This window comes from Molossus molossus, unplaced genomic scaffold, assembly GCF_014108415.1.
Source record: "Molossus molossus isolate mMolMol1 unplaced genomic scaffold, mMolMol1.p scaffold_m16_p_10, whole genome shotgun sequence".
NCBI lineage: Eukaryota > Metazoa > Chordata > Mammalia > Chiroptera > Molossidae > Molossus > Molossus molossus.
Genome location: NW_023425345.1, coordinates 94,986,193 through 95,007,348, shown reverse-complemented (window position 1 = coordinate 95,007,348; position 21,156 = coordinate 94,986,193). Strand labels below are relative to the sequence as shown.

The window sequence follows — 21,156 nt, the reverse complement described above, 5'->3', positions numbered from 1 at the left end:
CCATCCCCGGCTTTGTTGTCCATGTCCATCCGTTATGCATACATGCATACAAGTTCTGTGGTTTATCTCTTCCCTCCCCCCACAACCCCCTCTTCTGAGGGTTGTCAGCCTGTACCCTATTTCCATGTCTCTGGGTCTACCCTGTTTCTCAGACTGTAAGTTCATTATATTCCACAAATAAATGAGAGCATGTGATATTTGTCTTTCTCTGCTTGGCTTGTTTCACTTAGGACAATACTCTCCAGGTCCCTCCATGCTGTCTCACAGGATAAGAGATCTTTCTTTCTTACAGCTGCATAGTACTCCATTGTGTATATGTACCACTGCTTTTTTATCTATTCGTCTACTGATAGACACTTGGGCTGTTTCCAGATCTTAGAATTTGTAAATAGTGCTGGTATGAACATGGGGGTACATATATTCTTTCTGATTGGTGTTTCAGGCTTCTTAGGGTATATTCCTAGAATTGGGATCACTGGGTCAAATGGCAATTCAATTTTTAATTTTTTGAGGTAACACCATAGTGTTTTCCATAGTGGCTGCACCAGTCTGCATTCCCACCAGCAGTGTACTAGAATCCCCTTTTCTCCAAACCCTGGCCAACACTTATTGTTTGATGATTTGTTGATGGCGGCCATTCTGACAGGTGTGAGGTGATACCTCATTGTTGTTTTAATTTGCATCTCTCTGATGATTAGTGATGTTGAGCATTCTTCATATATCTCTTGGCCATTTGTATGTCCTGTTTGAAGAGGTGTCTATTTAGTTCCTCTGCCCATTTTTTAATTGGGTTCTTTGTCTTCCTTTTGTTGAGTTGTATGAGCACTCTATATATATTGGAAATTAACCCCTTATCTGATATATCACTGGCAATTATGCTCTCCCATACAGTGGGTTCCCTTTCCATTTTGATGGTTGTTTCTTTTGCTGTGCAGAAGCTTTTGAGTTTGATGTAGTCCCATGTGTTCATTTTTTCCTTTGTTTCTGTTGCCTTAGGTGATGTATCAGTGAAAATTCTGCTGCGTATGATGTCCGACATTTTCTTCTAGGATTTTTATGGATTCATGAGTCACATTTAAGTCTTTTATCTATTTTGAGTTTATTCTTGTGTATGGTGTAAGTTGATGGTCTAGTTTCATTTTTTTGCTTGTAGCTGTCCAAATTTTCCCATTTATTAAAGAAGCTGTCTTTACTCCATTGTATGCTCTTGCCACCTTTGTCAAATATTAATTGAGCATAATGCCTTAGGTTAATTTCCGGGTTCTCTGTTCTGTTCCACTGGTCTATACGCCTGTTCTTGTGCCAGTACCAGGTTGTTTTGATTACAGTAGCTTTGTAGTATAACCTGATATCTGGTATTGTGATCCCACAGCAATCAGACATGAAGAAAAAATAAAAGGGATCCAAATTGGAAAGGAGGAAGTGAAACTGTCATTATTCACAAATGACATGATATTATACATAGAAAACCCTAAAGACTCTATCAAAAATCTACTAGACTTAATAAATGAATTTGACAAAGTAGCAGGATACAAAATTAACGCCAAGAAATCGACAGTATTCTTATACACCAATGATGAACTCACAGAAAGAGAAACTAAAAAAAACAAACCCATTTACCATCACGGCAAAAAAATTAAGATACCTAAGAATAAACTTAACCAAAGAAATAAAGGACCTATTTGCAGCAAACTACAGGACATTGAAAAAAGAAAGAGAAGAAGATATTAAAAAGTGGAAGCACATACCTTGTTCATGAATTGGGAGAATTAACATCATTAAAATGTCCATGTTACCCAAAGCAATCTATAGATTCAATGCAATCCCCATCAAAATACCAACAACCTATTTCACAGAACTAGAGCAAATACTTCAAAAGTTATATGGAACCAAAAAAGACCCCAAATAGCCACAACAATCTTGAAAAAGAAGGACTTGTTTTGATTTCCCTAAATGCTAGCCCTCATCCTTAAAGACCTGCATTTTGTAGATATAGAGGGAGAGATAAGGACAGAGCTAAGGACAGACATGTGCCTTACAGTGAAATGAATTTGCTTTGACAACTGGAGGGGCTGAAGTATTCTTCAAGGGGACTTGTCTGTCCTCTCTCTCATTTGCCCCACCTGGGACCCAGGCTGTCCTTTTTCCTGTATCTTTCCCACTTCCATCCTTCTGTCCTCCCCCACATCTAGCCCTTCTTGGGTCACAGTAACCCTTAAATATTTACTTTAGCCCTGGCCAGTTTGGCTCAGCGGTTAGAGCGTCAGCCTGCGGTCCAGAGAGACCCAGGTTTGGTTCCCTCTAAGGGCACGTACCTCAGTTGCAGTTTGTCCCCGGCCCTGTTCAGGTCATGTGGGAGGCAGCCACTCGATGTGTCCTTTTCACATCGCTGTTTCTCCCTCTCTCTCTCTTCCTCTCTCTCCCTCCCACTCTATCTGAACAAAAAAAAAGGAAAAATGTCCTCAGGTGAGGATTAAAAAAATTTACTTTGAATGATTCAGGGGCTGAAATGTCAAAGGCAAATTACTATAAAACCCCTGGTGTTATGCTGCTCTTCCTATTGGGCAGGTAAACAAAACAGGGTGTTGGGAGCAGACACCACTCTCTTCAAGCTTAATGGAAAAACACATAATTAAAAGCTATCAAGAAGAGAAACAAAAAATGTCTTTCCAGATGATTCTACTTTTGTCTCCATCCTGCCCTTCCTTCCGGTCAAGGTCAGCCTCCCCCTAGGCTGTGCTCTCCTCTGTCTCCTGCAGCCTTGGCAAGTTCCTCACCTGGGCCCCAGTACAAGGAATTACTTACCATTTATCCCAAATCCCCTGCCAAATCGAATGTCCCTTGCCGCATACTGCTACTCAATAAATCTTTATTTTATTAATGATGATAGTAAGAAGGTGATTCTGATGCTGATGCTGATAACAGCCACGCTCAAGCACCACTTTCCAAGTGAAGCCTTTCCTGAATGTGACCAGAATCACAGAGGAGAGAAGGTCCAGATTGATTCTCAAGCCCTCTCTCCCTTCTCTCAACTACTAGTACAGGATTCTCTAACTGGTTTTTGTCAGTCTGATCCTAACTCACGGTGGGGGGGACCCATTCTCTGGTCTCTTCTTGCAGACCCTGTCTACAATCCAAAGGCAAGACGGGGACCCAGCACAGTGACAGGGCCAGTGGTGAGAACAAGGCCCTAGCCCCTGCAGCCACCACCCCTGGTGTGGAATCAGGCACTCAATAACAAAAATAACAATACTTTCCATTTGAATAATGCTGTACAATTTTCAAAGAGCTTTTAAAACCATTATCACTAATGAGATAATGCTCCTCACAAAAAGCCTGTGAGTTAAGTAGGTACGTATAATTAGCACCAAGGAACAGATGGAAACTGAGGCTCAGAAAGATGAAGCAACTTGCCCAAGGGCAGAGAGCCAGGTTAGCACTTCTGGTCCCGGGTCAGCACTTTCTCTAAGGCTACAGGGCCTCGCCAGATGCTTAAAATGCTAGGCCCTAACTATCAGGAGAATTCAGCCAGAAAGACAAATGCCAGGAAAATCCACACCTTCCACCAAACCCCAGATTAATCTAGTGTTTTCCCCATAACATCTTCAATAACTGAATGGCCCTTGCCCAGGGCCTGGAGCATGGAAGGCACTCAATGAATGAGATCTGAATAAGCAAAGAATGAAGAATAAATGAACAAGATAACAAGTGTGTGAGCCTACAAGAGGTGTATTGTCACTATAAATGTAACCAAGAGTAGATTTCAAATCTAAGGAATCCAAAAGTTTAAGAAAAGCTGATTTCAATTTACAGAATTACAACTGTTTGACATAAAGCAGCTCTAACTATAAGCAAATGCCCACAAGCGTAAACACAGAGTTTTATTAGTTAGCTCCAAAAGCCCAAACCCAAATCCTACATTGGAGAAAAAGAAAAGAAAAAAACAGTGCTTGATTCAGGCAGAAAACCCTCCTGATTCCAAAAGGATAAAATGACTGTAACAAGAAAATTTTTTAACAAAAATAAACAAGCTTTACTAGAAAAGGCTGGCTACAGAGAGAAAAAAGTGACTTTGGAAACGCAGAATTTCACATCATCCTCTTCACAGGCAGCAAGGAGAGATTCAGCATCTTCCCACAGTGAACATACCCTTTAAATGCAGACACGTTTGGGCTCACTGAGTCTCCTGTCCACAGTCTCTCCCATGCAGTGCTGCCTCCTGACTCTAAGAGAGCAGACAGCTGGACCCTCTGCTCAGTCCTTTCCCCTGGAAAAGGTTTCCTCGCCTTCTGGAATCTCCTCCCACCCACGACACGAATGATCTCGCTTCCAACAACCACAGTCTCTTCCTCCATTGTCATTTATATTTCTTCCTCACTCTTTTCCTTGAATTCAGCAAGTCTCCAGTTTTATAATCTAGAAACCACTTCAGCATGATAAAAATTCCACAACCTACCCTTAAACATTGTTAATCGTAATTTAAGAGAAATGATGTTTATGATATAGCCCTCCCTTCCATGCAACAAAGTGATCATTAGTTCCAGTTTCGTTTATTCAGTAGCTTAAATATTAATTTAAAACAAATATAGTCACACCCAAACATGAACATTTTTAGAGGCTTATTATAATTTAATAATGAGCTATTTAATTAGATGCTAAACTATTTATAATAGCTAAGATCTGGAAACAGTCCAAATGTCCATCAGTAGATGAATGGATAGAAAAGCTGTGGTACATATACACAATGGAGTACTATGCAGCTGTAAGAAAGAAAGATCCCTTATCCTTTGAGAGGACATGGAGGGAACTGGAAAATATTATCCTAAGCAAAACAAGTCAAACAGAGAAAGACAAGTATCATATGATCTCACTTATTTGTGGAATATAATGAACATAACAGTCTGAAGAACAGGGTAGTCCCAGAGATGTGGAACTAGGATACAGACTGGCAATCCCCAGAAGAAGGGGTTGGGGGGAGAGATAAACCACAGAACTTATATGCATGTGTGCATGAACAATGGACATGGACAAACAAAGCTGGGGACAGAGCGGGGAGGGAGGGTGTCAATGGGGGGAAAGGGGGAAACATCTGTAACAAAAATAAATAAATAAAAGATAACAAATAATAATAATAATTAGATGCTGAACGCCTGCCTGCCTTGGAGCGATGTCCCACGAGGGCAGGAAATGTGCACGTGTCCAAAGCACGGCTGTGTCTTATACACAGCAGGTGCTCAGTACTTGTTAATGAATGAATGCAGATCACGCAAGAATGTTCTTACACAGAACTCTGAAAATCATGGTTATATTTCAAAATTATATCTTTTGCACAGAATTGTGTCTCCTATCTTCTTGCCTGGAATCCCTTCACTCCTACCATGGGTCTAGCCAATTCCTCCACAATCTTCCAAGCTTCACTCAAGCTCAACTTCTTCCAGGAAAACCTTCTCTAGTGCTCCAGTCCACACTAATTACTTCCCTTCTGGCATGCTACTAATCGTATTACCGCTAATCCTGCAGATTAGCCCCTAATTTTTCCTTGTGTCTTAGTTCTGCTTTCTCGGTACTAAGGAAGGAAGCTTATGTCCCGGATGCACACACAGAGCCAACCACAGGTGACAGAGTAGGGCTCAGTCGTCCTTGTTGGATGGACCAACCAACTAGCCTGTAGTGGTTATTTTCCTCAAACACTGCTTATAACAGTGACTATAGATTTATAGCCCAATATCTTTAGGCCACTTTCAAGTAAACTGAAGATACAACTTACAACATATAGGTAGCATGTCCCACTGAGGGTAGAGGGGAATATTTTCTTGGTTGGCCTTCTTTTTGATCAATTACTAAAAATAATCTTTGTGCACTGATTGTGCCCTCTTCTCCTCCCTTTGGAATGTGGACTTGGGTGCTTGTCAATGGCTTATATTCTGTTGGGTTCATGAGAGGACTCCGTATGACATTAGCATGGAAGGGACTTTAGAAATCATCTCACCATCCACCTTGCAGAGAAAACCAAGGCCCAGCCAGCTGAGGCCACTTGCCAAACAGCAGAGGAGGGTTCGTACTGCTCAGTGCAATTACCCAGGCAGGGCCGCCACTTTCCCAGCCTGTTTGCTCTCTGTCATGGGGACGAGTGTACCTGCACCCCTCCAGCGGTGGAGGGCTGAATGAGGGAGGCAGGTAAGGCACAGAGCTGAGGCGTCAGAAGCGCTCATTCGTACACATCAGGAATTGTCACAGGGCACTCGGCCAGGTGGCAGCCGTGCCAGGACCAGCCCAGAGATTGCCCACGCCAGGGCTCACTCCCTACACCTGAGCCTTGTGCTAACCTGGCAGCACTCCCCAACCAAGGGACTAATGGACAGGAGGGGATACCCCCTAACATTACCTCTCTAAAGACTGGACAGGCTTCTGGTTCATGAGATCCTCATGTGGACTGAGCGATTAAAGCTCCTATGAGTCCTGCCGGTGTGGCTCAGTGGTGAGCACTGGCCCATGAACCAAGGGATCACCAGTTCGATTCTCAATCAGGGCACATGCCCAGGTTATGGGCCTGCTCCCCAGTGGAGGGCATGCAGGAGGCGGCCAATTGATGTTCTCTTTCATCAATGTTTCTATCTCTCTCTCTCCCTCTCTTTTCCTCTCTCTCCATAATCAATAAAGGAAAAATAAAATCAATAAAGAAAAATATTTTTTTAAAAAGAGCTCCTATGAGGCTGACCGCACCCTCCTTCCAGACAGATGAGGACCAAGTGCATTCCAAATACAGGGAAACCGAGGCCAGCCAGAGTGCTGCAGTTCTTTTCCTCTGAGAGCAAAATGCTGCGGGGGCCAGACACTCTGGGGCAGCCTGCTGAGTACACTGACAGGCCCAAACCTCTCCAAGCCCCAGGGGACCCTCACGGAGAGGCCAAGAAGGTCCCCTCGTGCAGCTGGATATAAGAAGTTGTCAGATAATGAAGGCTGGATCACCGAGACCACATTTTACAGAAATGTCAGGAAAACCACCTCCCGAGGAGCCTGCCTCCACGTCCCAAAAGCATTCTGACAGGTCCCTGTGACATGTTTCTGTGACTCAGCACCTTCAGGGGTTTTCTTCTCCTGGTGAGACTGACCCAGGCCCACTGGTGACACACATCAGTGCTGGGAAGCTAAAGCATAAGCAGCAACCCTCATCTTTCTCTGTTGACCTAACACTCTTCTAATATTTCCTGCTCTTTTGGAGGCCTTTGCAAGCTAACAGGACCTGCCAACCTCATGCTTCAGTGAAACCCAAACTCAGCATGGCCTATCAGCCACACTCACCTCTCCAGTCCTCTCGGTCCCTCCTCACTTACTCCACCTCTGGGGTCTTTGCCCTGCGGCCCCTGCCCAAAGGCGCCCCCCAGAGGCCTTCTAGTGCCCCTTCTCATCATCACACATCAGCTCAGGGACCACATCCTCAGAGAGACCCGCCCTGCCTACCACCCTCCCCCAAACTCTGTCTCAATAGCCTCTCACGCTTTCTTCTTCACAGTATTGATAATGCTCTGAAATTATCTTATTAGTTTGCCTAGTTGTTTTCTGACTGGCATCATAGAAAGTAAGCTCCTTGAGGGCAAAAACCTTGTTTCTGCACATTCTGTATTTCCAGTCCCTAGCCTGGTATGCAGCAAGCACTCAGTGAGTATTTATTGAATGAATATATGAATGACCATACTGATACCAAGTCCAATGGTCTATTTATCAGGCAAAGAACCACAGATGTGAAAAATCCAAAAGGATCATGTGACATAATCCTCTCCTGGATCATGAAAAATGAACAGAGGTCAGAATGGCAAAGACACTTGCCGAAGGTCATCTCACTAGTGAGGAGCAGAGAAAGGTCTGGAAAGCAAGGCTCCTGACTCTTTGTCTGGAGTTTCAGACACACCACACCTCTCCAGAACCCCAGTTCATGAACAGGTTCTCTTAGCTTTAATCAGCAAACATGCACTGAGTGCATCTGTGTTCCAACACCTGTCCTTGGAACAGAGTCCATGTTGAGGTCTGCATCCCCAAGAAACTGCCAACGGCAATGAGCAGGCCCCCTTGCTCATCCGTCCTCCAAGACTGCTCCCAGAGTGACTGGGGCCTGTCCCTCCTCCAGAACAGAGACTCTCCTGACTGGAGGGGCCCTCTGCCAGAATACAACATGCCGTCACAGAAGGAGTGACAGGGGACACCGCTTCTAAGGGTGTGGAAGAAGCTGGCTGAGTCGCCATGTGTCTGCCGAGAGCTTTTCCCCGTTTGGGCTAAACCTTGGCAAAGAGAAGTCGCCACTGAGGCCCCTGCCAAACCCACTTTGCATGACCGTGAGCGCCAAGGAAGAAGAGGGAGGAACCCAGGCCTGCCCTGGTCAGTCACGGTGCTGAGAGAACCAGAGGGGAAGCAAGAATCCTCTCCATGGACCTGACAGAGAGCTCCTCCCACTCACTGAAACCAGAAGGGGCTCAGGAGGTGTCAGGACTCCACCTGCTGTGACCTCGAGAGCTGCCCTGCCCAAAGACCTCCAGTTCTAACTGCACTTCCCTGCCTGTGGGACAGGTATCAGGCTACTGGGCCATGGAGGCAAGGGAGCGCAGGGAGGAGAGGGTCCTGAGCTACTGGGCTAAGATCTCAGAGCCTCAGGGTAGAGGGTCCTCTGCCCCAGCTGCTGCGCATCAGGCAGCTCTGCTGTAACAGGGCACAGGAGCCTGTCCTGCTGGCACCCGCGCCCTCACTGCACAGCCAGGCACTCTGCAGATGTGAATCACACCCCTGCGGTGTGGAGGCGCTGCGCGGGGCACTCCAGACATGAGCCCTGCTCACACACAGCTTACTGTCAGTGAGTGCTGTGGGCTGAGATGTGTCCCCCAAAAGGTATGTTCAAGTCCTAACCCCTGTACCTGTGAACAGGATTCTATTTGAAAACAGGGCCTTTGCAGACATCATCGAGTTAAGATGAGGTTACACTGGATGAGGGTGGGCCCCAACCCGATGACTGGTGTCCTTATAGGAGAAAGTTGGGACACAGAGGGCAGCCTCTGGAGGAGAGGGCCACGTGCGGGTGGAGCAGAGGCTGCCGTGAAGTGTCCAGAAGCCAGCGAATGCGAGCACCGCCCAGCAAACCCAGAAGCTGGTGCCCAGAGGACCACCCCTGCCCACACCTGACCTCCTGACCTGTGAGAAAGAAAACAGTGTGTTGTTTCAAACCCCCGAATCTGTGGTCATTTGTTACAGCCGTCGTAACAAACGAACACCGTCAGAGACACACACAAGCGAACGGGAGATGGGGAGGGCTTAGACAGGGGAGACGTAGAACGCTGGGAAAATGTGGAGGGGCCGGGAAAACTTCCCACAAGAAGTGACTTCTAACCTTTGCCTTGAGGATAAATTGTGCTCAGCCAGAGAACAAATGCATGAAGCTGCTGTCTGGGGACATGAAAGGCTTCCAGAGAGCAACACTGAGGCTGAGACCCTGACAACCACTAGCATTTAGCTGGGCAAAGTGGAAGACACAGTGACCCAGGAGGAGACAATGAGGACAGAAGCCCCAAAGTGAAGGGGCAGAGACCTGCTCAGGCCCAGAGAGTCTACAGTGTAAGTACAAGAGGGACGTGGAGAGAGGGAGCACACTGGTTTTCCCCTGCCATGTGACAAATTAACACAAACGCAGTGGCTTGAACCCAAACCCCTTGCTAGTTCACAGTGCATCAGTCAGAGGCCAACGTTTGCTCACTATGTGCCAACTTTGGGAATGTTCCTCCGATGGACAGCGGAAGGAGGAGCCACCCACCAGCTGATGGGGAACTCACCACTGCCTCGGTCCTTCCCTCACCCACCTTCTTGTTAGTCTGGCAAGGGCGGGACTCGGCCATTTCTAGGCCTTCCACACCTTCCTTCATCAGGCCCTTCCCCATCAACCCCGTCCGACAACTACCTTTGAACAGTGTACATTCCCAGCCTTCAACCATAATATCCTCACCCTGCTGCCTGGCCTCCCCCCATGACCAGAATCTGAGGTCTGTGCTCCCTGGTCCTCACCCCAACATAAGTCCTACAGCACTTGTGGTCAGATCTGCCAACGCCCCCCTAGAGCTCAGGAAGCCTGCTCATGGACACACCCAGCCTTCCTCACTCACAGTGTCTGACCCTGTTCCTAAGGGGCAAAGACACTGGGGAGAGAGGCTTTCCCAGGCCACATTTCAGCTACACTCAGCTATGCCAGAGTTAAACTTGACCCATGAGAAAAACAACGTGCTCCCTGAGTGCAGGGATGGTCGGTCCCAGACCCTCGCCCCCAGTCAAGGACAGGGTGGCTGTCCCTTCCCCTGGCTTTCCCAGGCTCCGGCAGCCCAGCTGAGCTCTCAGCAGAAGCAGGGCATGGCCACACCACACACCATCCATCTCAGAAAGGTCAGGAACTAAATTTGGAGCTTGGATTTTAGTTCTTTTGCATCTCTAAGTTATCTTGAGAGGAGGCTGAGGGAGAAGGTTCGCAGAGAAAGGAACATGCCAGAAAAAAAGGAGTAAACAAGTCAGAGACAGAATGTATGTTACTATTAACAATGGTAATAATAATTATTGTGATAATGCAGCTACATTTATATGGCACTTTGCATTTTCCAGAGCATTTATATGCATCCTCTCATCTGAACCTTCCCATGACTGTGAGTTAGAACATATCTTCATTTCGCAGCCAAGAAATCTCAAGTCTGGGGAAGGGGAGTAACAAGGCCAGGCCAGAAGTCGTGGCTAAATAGGCGCTAGCACCCAGAACCCTGAGTCCCTGCTCAGGCTCTCTCGCTGCCCATCGCGCCACCTGTGGTCTAGACCAGAGCACTACAACGTCTCCACACAGCATAGCAGCTACTAAGGGCACAGAGGCAGGGCAGACCCCATGAGGCCTGATACCAAGAAAAGAAGGTGGCTCTCACCTGGGGCTGGGTGCTACTGAGTGCCCCCTCATCCGGTGCTGGCCCTGCCACTAGACTGTACTGACTGGGGCCCCAAGTTCAAATGTGGGCCCAGGTAGCTCCCAGAACCTGTTTCTAATGACTCAGCCCCCAAGAAGGCTCGTTCAATTTCAAGTTTGTCTTAGGAAGTTAGGCTGGTTCCGGGTCCCCTACCACAACCAAAGGTTCTTACCTAGTTAGGAAGAGGCCTGGGTTGAAGGTCAAATATGAATCACTGGTCCTGGGAGAATAAGGGCCGCAAAGCCAAGTCTCCCAGTCAGGCTCAGTGGGTGGAACTGAGCCTCCTCCCCACACACCTTCCACACTTTCCAACTGGCACTGACTAGGGGCTCTGGGGCACACCCCTCAGACTTTCACAAACACAACACAATCTGAGGCCTTCATCCCCTCAATTCACTGTTGCTCCTCCTTCGGCGACCACAACCCTTGGCAAGGAGATCCTCATACATGTTACATACAGATTAGTCGAGATCCTGAGACTTAAAGGGACATACTGAAAGCAAAATATTCCTCCCTTATACATCTCAGGAAGGTCACATAAAACAACAGCTAAGGGCCCGGACTAAGGAGCCGCACACCTGGGCCTCGGGCAAGTCAGTTCACTTCTCTGTGCCTCATTTCCCTCATCTTTAAAATGGGATGATTATAATAACACAGGCCTCCTGGGGTTGCTGAGAGGACTAAATGAGTTAACACTGTGACACATTTAGAACACTGTCAACAATGTAAGTAACGGTGACATGAGTGTGGATGTTAATGCTGCTACTGTCATTGGTTGGAAGGCTCCAATCTAACTACCTCAATCATACAGAAACCAGTAAGAACAAAGGGAATTGGGGGGGCACTTCTAAGAAGCCAAAATCAATGTCACAAAATCCATAAATTAAAGCTAATGCACTTTATTCATAAGTGTGTCTCCTCAATCAGAATCCAGTTACTCTTTTTTTTAAGAATCTATTTACTCTTGCTTTGCACTTAACTATAATAAATGTGGTCGCCTGGTTTCCAAGCCCACAGGAGAGAGAGAGCAGCAAATTAAAAGGGTCAGTCCTGGCACAGGCAGACCCTCCAGGGGTGGTGTGTGACAACCATGTCCAAACAGTGCTGGGACCATCTGGAGACACCTCTGCCCTCCCAATGGCCTCACAGTAGTACAGCAGGTTTGATGACTGAAATGTCTAATGATTGTGCAGTCCCAGATAAAGGATGAAATGTGTTCAGAATTTTTCTTTTCATGATGGGATTTTTCAGGGATTTGTATTTTATATTCTAGAAAGACTTTCTTCAAATATACTCAAATTAAAAGGAGCTTGGACATGAAGAGATTTCCATTACATAGTGTATGACTATATATGGTACATTTCCCTCCAAAATTAACACAGATGGGTGCAAATGGAGCAAGAGGGATCACCATACTTAGACTTCAAAGCATTGTCTCCTCTCGCCCCACCTGCTGGCAACTGCGAGCAGACAATGTCTTCTGTGAAATATTTAATGAGGAAACACTGAGTCAAGCCAGTGCCCCAGGCCCTCTAAGGATTTATGCCTATTAGATGAAGCACAATGCTTATCAGGACGTTTGCCATTCCCTCTGGAACACCGAGCTCCTGCTGCGGCCGACCTGGGGACGTTGCTGGCCTCCTTCACAGCACTGGCCTTGCAACCTCTCCTAGCATGCTCCCAGTTCTGTCCTCTGTCCTAGGGCATCAGTCCTTGGGGCAGAAGTTTTCTCCTCCATTTGTGGTTGAAACCCACTGCCTTCCAACAGCATATATACTGCAGTGTGTTCCAAAGACTACCACTCCTCAAGCTGCCGGGACAGGACTGGAAAGGTGATGCACGCCCTGCCCGGCCCAGGAAGCCCAGGCACCTTGCACACAGAGGCAGCTGCAGGTTAAGAATGTACACCTGGATATAAATGCCCATCTCCACAAGACAGTGGTGCGTTCCACAGCTACATTTCACAGGGCAAATTACTTCAATCCTCTCTGAGCTTGTCCTCATCTGTGTATCCATTTCACAGGGTTATGATACGCTTTACTGTATTAATATCCACAAAGCATGGAAGACAGACTCTGCACACAGAAAAGGCTCATAAACAGTGCTAAAGACTGCGAAATCTTACAATAAAGTAATTTGTTTAACTTTGATTACCTCAGCACTTACCAAATTTATTTTGCAACAGAACCAAGTTTGTTTGTTTTTAGTACCTGTTAGTACCTGGTACAGTGTGTTTAATCTTTGAAACATTTTCACATCTACCTCTTTCTATGCTCACAGCAACCCTACATATGCCAGAGAACAGAGCCAATCGTCCAAGAAATGGCTCCATACATAGCAGGCCTGAGTTCCAATTACAGCTCTGTCACTCACGCACCAAGTCGCTTCAGTTCTCTGGGTACTATATTCTCATCTGAAATAAAGGCTCACTTCCTGGCAGGGTTCACTCATGCACCCATTAATTCACACAGTACCTATTAACAAGAGCCTGGCCGGTGCCAGTGTCTGCTCAAGACCCTGGGAATAAGCAGTGAACAAGAGGGGTGAATTCTCTACCCTCAGGTAAACAAATGCATAAATAACAGAATTTACTGTTGTGGGCATTAGAAATCTTGTATGCCAAGTACTGGCAGCTGCTAGTCACTTGGTAAACTTAATTATCACGACTAAGCAGGTTTGATTACTCCCACTTGCCAGGAGAGGCACAAACAGGAAGGTTAAGCGACTGACCTGAAACTACACACTCCAGGTCTTGCTTCCTGGGTCAGCCCCTGCACCGTGGCTGCAGAACAGCTCTGAAGACCCTGCCCAGGTCCCACTCTGACCAGTTCATTCGGAATCCCAGAGGGGAGATCTTACTCAATTTTTCCAGTCCACGGAGTCAATCAAATTCTCTCATCTAAAGACACACTCTGTTGCTACACCCCTGCTCCCCCTTCATCACCCAGCAGAGAATTAGCACGTGATGCAATAGCCATGTGGCTTACCATCACCTGCGATTATCTGTTGGCGTGTTTTATAGCCCTGGTATTTCTGCAGTGTGTGTGCCTGGTGCCGCAGGGTGACACAAGCAAGAGAGCAGTAACAAATCTCATTTTGTTATGATCATTACTGTTGATGCATGAAAGCCCCACAAAGACTCCTCACTCCCAGGCAAACCTGATGACGAGACATCACAGCTCACGGTGGGAAGACTAGGGACACCCCAACTGGCATTTTTATTCTCTTCTCAAAGAGAGGCTATCGCTTGGGACTACATGTCCTTCTCAGAGCCTGGTGGGCAGGCCTCAGACTCATCTCAGAAGTCATGGTGGTCTAAATGTAGGACCCCATGGAGGGGTTTTCAAATCAGCACCGCCTAGGAGTGGGGGAACCTCATCTTCACAGTGTCTCAGGCACACTCCAGCTCCCAGAAATATGAGCAGGGTTGTTCCAGGCACAAAAGACCTGTAGGAGAGGGAGTGGGGTCCCCATGGGCCACCCAGGGCTCACCCATAGGGCTCATCTTTTGCCACAAACACATTTCTGCTTCCCTCCGTAGGTAGTAGTGAGACAACAAAGAGGCGGCGGGCACAGACACACGCCAATTTTGCGAGATTAGAGTTGCCAGAACCAAGACCTTTGGGGTCTCCTCTCTCACCCTTCTGAGGCAAAAGCCAGTCTGAAGTACCACTGGTCCTGACTTACCCTCAGGAACCAGGCAGAGGGGCAGGGCTTTGAGTTCTGAAAGACAACACACATCTGCCTGTGCCAGGCACTTTTCTAAGCATTTTATCTCCGTCTACTCGTTTAATCCACACAACCAGGCGACGCCACTCTTCCTTACTGCCCCAGTTTCACAGTAAACAATGGGGAAATCTGACATCCTGCCTCCTTTCTAGCCTAGCTTGAGCCCCCCTGATGAACTCATTCCCCTGGAGCTCTCTCCTCTCACATGCCTAAGAAGAAATGACAGCCCCCAAACTACTCCTTCCCTTCCCTTCCCCATCTCCGCTTAAAGCCTGGCTCTTGCTCAGAAAGTACACAGCACTGTTCTTTGCACAAGGTCAAATGCCAAACATATTCTCTTCATAGTTCACTCAAGCCAAGCCTTTGTGGACTTCGGGGTTTGCAGAGAACTGGGAGTTTTCCACACACAATGAGGTTGCTCTGCTCACAGAGTTTGTTCAACACACATCATACAATTTACCTCCTGGGTACCAACTACTGGTAGCATGGGTTTACAGTTGCTTTATAATAAATGATGTCCTGCATAATAGGGGGTATGCCAATAACAAGACTGAATAATCAAGAAAGAAAGATCACGGTACAGGCCAGTTCAGGTTTCATTATGCTTCTCTTGCATAAGGAGAAGAACAAAGATGATGGACTTGGGTGCAAAAGCATATATTGGAGCATAAAATAAACAAACTTGCATGTAAATAATGGTAAAAATATCTTTAAAAGTTCTATGCTGAAGTATTTTTCATCTCTTGGAAAGAGAAGAAGTCGAGAGCTAGAAAATAAAAGGGGATCACCTTAGGAGGTGGAAGAAAGGGAAGGGCTGAGAGAGACGGGAACTCACAAGTGTATGTGAAGACGCTCCTAATTCCCGAGTGAGTGTGCTTCACTACACAGATTGCTCTTGAACCCAACAGAGCGAGAAACCGCTGGGCAGCTGGCACACCTCACCTTCCTCCTAGAGAGAGCTGTGGCAGACAAGAGCAGACTGGAGAGAGCGAGCCGAAGGTGGATACGATGGCCACATTCTAGGCCCGTTCTCAAGAAACCATCCTGGATCCTCTTAGCAACACAGATTCACAGAGTGGAAAGCTCTGGGGCAGGGCCTGGGCATCTGCATTTTAACCAACTCGTCATATGATTTCTGTGCACTGAGGTTTGAGGACCACCACTGCTGGTGCATCATCATCTCTCTGCTCTTTCTCAGAGTAGGATTCTGAACCAACAACTATTTTTTAAAATATAAAAGTAATGGGTAGTTCTCAAGCTTCATTTTAGGGGTACTTAAATGATTTGGGGGCTACATTCTGGCATGACAAGACAAACGTTTCAGTCACTGAAGCTCAGTAAACAGTCATCATGCACCACTACCCCAGGGCCGCAGCGAGGCTGCAAATGCAGATGGACGTCCTCACATCCCACACTGAGCCCTGAGCCCAGCCGCCCACAGTCAGGCCAATCCTCCTGCAAGCAGCCTTGGGCTGTCATAAAGACAAGTGTGAACTAGCAACCAGTCTCTCTGTTGTACTGTCAAACACTCGGTTCCCTTAGCTTCCAGACTCCGCTCTCTGATTCCCCTCCTACCTCTCAGGCCAGCCCTTCCTCACACCCTTTACTGGCTCCTCTTCCTCTACCCACTCTGCACACATCAGTGCTCTTGGGGTTCCAGCTATGGGGGTCACCTCCTCTCTCTCTCCACCCTACCACAGGTGCTCTGAGCCAGGTCTGCTGCTCCTTCTCCCATCTGTCCTCCTGCTCCCCTCCAAGTCTCTCTTGTCAGCATGAACTGTCTCTTGAGCTCCTGGCCTCTATCTACTGACTATTGGACATTTCCATCTCACGTTCCACAGGCTCCTCACTTAACAAATCACAAACTGTACCCCTCATCCCCTTCCCCTTAACTGTGACCTTTCCCCTGAAGACTTTCTCCTGGCTAATGGCACCTGGTCCCCACATCACCATCCTGGGAGTCAATTCTCTCCTTTGTCCACAGCATCCAACTGATCACAAGTCCGGGCAACTTTACCTCCTAAATCCACCAGCCCCCTCTCCATCCCTGTTGTCACTATCATCTGGACTTCTTCAGTTTCCTTTTCTTGTCACAAACAGTAAGCCTCCCTCTGGGCCACATCCCTCATGCTGTAAGCACACCCTTTCTAAAATATACCTCTGGACTCAGCACTCTCTTGCTCTAAAAATCTTCAGGGTCTCCTCACCACCTGCAGTTAAGTTCAACCATTGGTTTGGGCTATTGTCTGGCTCTTTTCATTCACTGGAAACTGGTACTCTATCGTTTGGTCATAAAGGCCACAACCACAGGACCTTTGCACATGTGAGTACCTCATGAAAAGGGCCTGAAATGCCCCCTTTTGGTGTAGAAATCACCTCTTATTGAAAGATGCAATTCAAATATAACCTCCCATGTGAAGCCTTCCCTTGTGCCCTTCCCAATAGCAAAAAAAGTCAGTGCTTTCTCCCTGATACCTGGACCCCTGATGAGACCGTGTTTATCTTTCCTGTTAGACACAAGGTCAGAGTGCCTGGCTCTTCATATGGCTGTCTGCAAGACATCCTGGCACATACAATTATGTGCCAAGACCACACTGACTACTTCTTGGTCACTGTCTGCCTTGTACTCTTCCTTAGGTCCCTGTGAAAGAATGCCCCTCCACCTAACAGGCTGGAGAACTGAGGTCAAAACAGACTAAAGAACTTCAGATTAAGATTCAGTTACAAAGTGGAGAAGCCAAGATTTGAACCAATATCTGCCCAACTCAAATTCTGCTCTATCCAAGAGGCCAGCAGCTCTCAAACCTGAGAGACCATTAGCACCCCACCCACATCCACCCCCGCCACCACCACTGAGGAATTTTTTAAATGCATATTCCTAGGCCATGTTGCAGAACTACTAAATCTGAATCAGAGCTACCAAAGCATGTGACTTTGTACGGCTCAAGCTCTCAAGGTGGTTTCGGGTGTCACTGTACTGGTTCCCAGGCCTCTCTACTATAGAAAATACTGGTCCATTATTTGGGGGAAGAGCTTAGAGCTAAAGACAAAAGTCCAGGAACAACTTACTTAGAAAGGGAATGTAAAATTGTGAAAGTAGCTGGGCTCACCAAGGGCGGAGTAGGAGTACAGAAAGAGAAAATAAGAGGGCCAGGAGAGAACCCTGATAGAAGTTTCTACAGAAGCAGGAGAGAAGCTAGAAGAAACAGGAAAAAAAAAAATGATATGAGAAACAAGAGGAGACTTAATAGTGACTATGTACCAAATCCAGGGGATAAAAGAGTTTTGCAAAGGGACATTTGATAACGTAAGATGCCGTGAAGAGGAAAATGTAGAGGGCCCAGACAGAAACACTCGTATTGGTTATGTCTATGGAATAGAATCTAAGCTGATACAAATTTTGCTTGGTTGTCTATTTTAGGGGTTTTCTAATACTCCTTGCTACTGTGGTCCCCTTACCTAGTTGGTGGCCTTCACTGCCACAGGGAAGGTATGACAGAGTGGAACAGAAGAGAACAGGAGTCAGACTGTGGCTTTGAAGTTCAACTATAGGTCAGGGCACTGATGACAATCTGGAAGATGACAGGAATCTACTGGGTGACTCTGTCCCAAAAGAAGGCCCCAAGATGGCAAACAGGAAAGTATCAGCAAGGAATAAAAGTGAGTGAGAGCACCCTTTCCAAAGACCTGCAGTGTGTCCTTGCAAGAGGGCCCTTGAAATCTTCCCCATTCCCACAGCCCCAGAAGCAACCGAGAGATCTAGAACTAGAGAGACTGTGCTGGGGAACAAGGGGCCACACTGCCTGCATGGATCAAAGACCAAGGCCCTTCTAGAAGGGACAGGTCATTTTAACAGTGTGGACTGACCATGCCAAGAGCCCCATGATGCAGGGCCCTACAGAAGTCCTCAGGACAAAGCTACAACTTCAGGAAAGGGACTGCGAGCCCTAAAGAGATGAGGTTTATGATACTAGGCCAAATGAAGTCCCAAATCGGACAGTAGGTTCAGTTATAGGAAAGTAACAAGTTACATTTCTTTCCCTCCTAAGTTTGCCAACTGAGATCCATTTCTATTACATTCCAGAGATGGGGAGGGAAGACAGAGAGCAAGGAGCTGAGGAGAGAGCAAAACTGAACTGGCAGAGGTAGTAAATGCAGCCTCCTCCTAAAAAAAAAGTTTTTTAATTTGTATATATTTCCATCAAAGCAAGTTCAAGAATAGAGCTAGCAGAATTAGGGCAGTGTGTGTGAGTGTGAGAGTGTGTGTGTGTGTGTGTGTGTGTGTGTTTCAGATGCAGGAAACCTGAGCTTGCTTCCTTAACTTAGTAAATAACTGCCCAACTCGTGGCTTGAAAGAGGAAGGAATTATCTTAGCAACTAGAAGCCCCTTTTCAAACTGCCACACTCTCTTCTGCACCCCCAATTCCTAACACAACGTCACTACAAAGTTCACTGGCTGCCCCCACCACCTCTCTCCCTCCACCTACCTAACCCTTCATTTGGAAGGGACAGAGGAGCCAAAGGCAACAGAAGCCTGCCGCTGGGAGGCCTTGAGAAGCTTGGGCTTGCAAGCTGATGTTATTCTTTAAAAAAAAAAAATAGCTTTATTGAGGTATAATTTACATGTCATAAAACTCACCCATTGTAAATATACGACTCAATGATTTTTAGTAAAGTTGTACAGTTGTGCAACCATCTAGTTTTAGAATACTTCCATCACTCTGGGGTGTGATTTAAAACACCATGGTCCCTCCAGCATTCTCTGTACCTGGCAACTTCACTCCAGCTCCAGAGTAATCCAACACAACCCTTACTTTCCAGCTGCCCCTCTGGTGCAGCTCCCCAAGTGGTCTGCTAATCCTCCCAGGAACTCTGGGGTGCAGGCTGTTATGGGCCCATCTCTGGATCCTGAGACAAAACCAAACTCCTCTACCAACTTTCAGCACCGTTCTGTCCCAGAATAGACCCAAATCAAAGCTTCACTGCTTCAGAAGAACACATGGATTTTTTTTAAGTTGCAGATTAAGTGCTAAACTGCAGAGTTTTGGGAGGACCATGGTTGGGGGAGAGCATGGACACACAGAGAAGAAGTGCACCACCACTGACAGAAGGAGTGTCTGCTTTTCCGGAGGCCATTTGGGAGATGCTATGCTCGTATTTATTTTGACACAGTAAAGATTTCTCGCCTGTTAAGAGACAAGGTCACACCTCAGAAGGCCGTGTGGACTGCAGCTAACGCTTTGCCTGCCGACTCCAGCCATGTCATCACCCAGCGCTGGCTGGTCTGCTGTGGAACCAGTTCCAGCCCAGAGCCCCAGTCAAGCCACAGACACAGAGCCTGGCTCACATCGAACACCTTGCCCAGTATGGAGTGGGGGCTAACTGTAAAACTGGGAAATGGCACAAAAGCTTAAAGCACGCATCAGATTTATTTGCTGAAGGGGCCAAAGAAAATGTCAAAGGTTAAAAAGCAAAAGAATTACACCCATGATGTCATCAGCAACCAGCAACAATAGAACAGAGAACCCTGTAACCCTGCAGCTTCTGTTAAAAACGATCTCATCGACCAGTCCAATCTCGCTAATTAAGGGAAGGTGCTGGTGACATGGGAAGATGGGAATCACAGAAGTGAGGGTACCTCTGCAGGGGAAGGAGAGACAGGATTTTCCTGCACACCGGTCAAAGAGTCATCCCCGTGTGCCCCAGTTTTGCCAACCACATTCCTGAGCTCATTTCCTCCCATGCCCAGATGGAGCAAAGGCCTCTGTAATGACTTCACGCTCAGCCAAAAGTAAACACTCTCTATGCTTTTTCCATGGACAAATTCTAACCCCAAATTGCCAGCACTGGCCTCCCAACAGTCCAAATGGAAAGCTGCCTTTCCCAAGAAAATAAAACCTTTTTAACTAAATAATGTATCTTGGCTGCAAAAGCAAACTTTCCTAAAAGCTTCCTAGAAATTAATTATCGTGCAACGATGCTACAGGTCACCTGACCCAGCCCTACCAATGAACAAAGGCACCTAAACACAACAAATGATTGAAGAATAAAAGCTCACCTCACAAACACCCGCCCTGTAATACATTCCGCACGTGATGACAGGCAGGGGACCCCACGCACACACACCGCGCACTACCACCTACCCCCCCACACACACACCGCGCACTACCACCGACCCCACACACACACCGCGCACTACCACCTACCCCCCCACACACACACCGCGCACGACCACCTACCCCACACACACACACACCGCGCACTACCACCGACCCCACACACACACACACCGCGCACTACCACCGACCCCACACACACACACACCGCGCACTACCACCGACCCCACACACACACACACCGCGCACTACCACCGACCCCACACACACACCGCGCACTACCACCTACCCCCCCCCCCCGCACACACACACCGCGCACTACCACCTAATTGCAATAT

The 21,156-nt window shown here is 47.2% G+C and overlaps 1 protein-coding gene across 12 annotated transcripts in view; it reads right to left on the bottom strand.

The window, feature by feature from the left end:
- Window positions 1-21,156, bottom strand: part of CACNA1C (calcium voltage-gated channel subunit alpha1 C) — a 579,936-nt gene that overhangs the window by 496,862 nt on the left and 61,918 nt on the right. The gene's annotated exons all lie outside the window — the stretch shown is intronic.